The sequence below is a fragment of the Austrofundulus limnaeus genome, unplaced genomic scaffold (genome assembly GCF_001266775.1).
Source record: "Austrofundulus limnaeus strain Quisiro unplaced genomic scaffold, Austrofundulus_limnaeus-1.0 Scaffold264, whole genome shotgun sequence".
Taxonomy (NCBI): Eukaryota; Metazoa; Chordata; class Actinopteri; order Cyprinodontiformes; family Rivulidae; genus Austrofundulus; species Austrofundulus limnaeus.
The window spans coordinates 30653-33064 of NW_013952666.1; positions in this window are offsets into that span (position 1 = coordinate 30653).

Here is a 2412-nt window from a genome sequence, read left to right on the forward strand (position 1 = left end):
GTGTGTGTGTGTGTGTGTGTGTGTGTGTGTGTGTGTGTGTGTGTGTGTGATTTATGACATTTTTAATCATATGTGTGTTTGTGTACAAGTGCTTTACAGTAGCTACGTTTACATGGACATAAATAATCGGATTAAACGGCCGTTCGGAATAAAAATGCATTATGTAAACAGCCCGTTTGGATTATTCTAATCCGATTGAGTTCGATCCAAATGAATTTTTAATCTGAATGAGAGAGTTATGCCGATTGATAATCGGAATAATGACGTGCATGTAAACACTTAAACGGATCATTTTATTCTGATTGTGGAAAACTGACCTGAGTGCAGAGGACTTTCATTCACCCGGTTCTGCTCTTCCGCACAGAACTTTTCCTCCTCGCTCTCTTAACAGATGAAAAAGGAGGCAAACAGCAGACGTTGCTTTGCAAAAAATAAAAATAAAAAACACGTATTGCTTCATCTGCAGCTCAACCGAGGAGTAACGATGTCTCTATTGTTATTAAAAGCTGACACAGCTCCGTCCTGAGTGCACAGAGGAGCTTTGTTTACGTTTGTAACACCGAAGTAGAGCTGAACGTTTACAACACTGTGCATGTCCGGACTTTTATTCTGAATAAAATTCTGGTGCATGTAAACACTTTTCATGATCGGATTGTGTCCATGTAAACAGTCCATTCGGATTATTTAATCTGAATACATTTCAATCCGATCAATAAATTTTGTGCATGTTTGTGCATGTACATTTTAATGACATTTCCACATTTATTCATGGAGTTTTGTTGTCTTCATTTATCATTTGCTTTTGAACTTGTCCAGTCGCTTTGCTAGAAGTAAATACCTTCAGCATTTCTTCAACTCGCCTTGTCCTAATTTGCATTACTTAAGGTTCATTTATTGACAACTAGTTGTTATTAAGTTAACACTTTATCCAAGATAAGATTCTGAGGGCACATACTCGGCTAATACTGTTCATATTTGAGTAGGGCAGAACTTGTGTTGTGATACCTTGTTGAGTTTTGGACTTTTAAGTTTTTTAAATTTCGACATGTTTTTCTTCATTGATTCTTCTGATGTGTATTGATGTTTCATTTGTCATTTAAGCCTTTTTGCTGTTGAATCTTACATTGATTGAATGTATATGTTTTGGTCGTCATATAACTTGCACTATTTTCCCCTCATTTTTTCATTGTATTTGTTATTGATTTTTGCACTTGTGTTAAGACGTTTGTTAATTATTCCTTTTGATTTGGTTTGAGTCTTATTTACTCAAGAGGAGGGTTTGTTATGGAATATTTATATCTTTTCTACCTTGACACTGTCCAGTAATCATATCTCATGATAACTAGTTTCAGCTGTGTTAATCTAACAGCCTTAGACAAAGACTCCAGAAAATGCATGACCTCTCTTATTTTGATAAGGTGTTTCCGGGCTGACAGCCCTGTCATTGGTTAGATGGTTCACAGTTGGCGAACTGTGATTGGTTGTAAGCATGTCACAGGATGTTATATTATCGGCTGCTCTGCGCTGACGAGCCAGCCACAACTTGACAGACTTCTCTGATTGACTTCTGCTCTGTTGTTGCTCAGATTAAATCATTTGAAGACCATACACGCAGACTTTCTGTGCTTTTATTCCAACGTGTTTCTGCATTCTTGGTAAATCGTGCCACCACACATGTAAACAGTGCTAATGACTAAGCATGTAGTAAATTACATGTAACAGAAGGAGTGGAACAGCATCAGAAAAAAGAAAACATTTAGCCATAAAAAACCCAGAATAAACATAATAGTTTAAGAAAATCTTGGCGTTATCTATGGATAACAGACCTGAACGGGAGGGTGGTGAGTTAGCTAGCTTACCTTTCCGATACAGGTGGGGGGGAAAACCTCCAAAAACGTAAACACAAAATACAAAATTGTTAGGACGCGCAGGCCGATGTATTATGAAAACGGCAAGAATGTAAAAACAATTCGGTCTAAAATTTTATTTCCATGTGCGATTGGTGTTCTACACGGCTTCAGGCAATCCCATTGGATGTCTACAGTCGGGGGTTTGACCCGTCTACGAATGATCCGATGTGATTGGAAGTCTACGGTCAGCTTCCTTGAAGCTGATTGGCTGTTCCTGGGTGCAGATCGTGATCCGGATCATCACCAAAAATTAACGGTGTGTTCTTTTGGCCAATACCTACTTGTGGTGAAAATTTCATGAAAATCCGTCCATAAGTTTTTGCGTAATTTTGTCCACAGACAGACAGACATACGTGAACGAAAACATTACCTCCTTCCTTGGCGGAGGTATCTATATGGCTATACACCTATAAAGATAGTCAAATAGCAAAAAACACCTGGACGAAAAGAGCACATTGTGTATGTAGGAGTCTGTCTACCAAAAAGTGAAGCGCTCTATCTG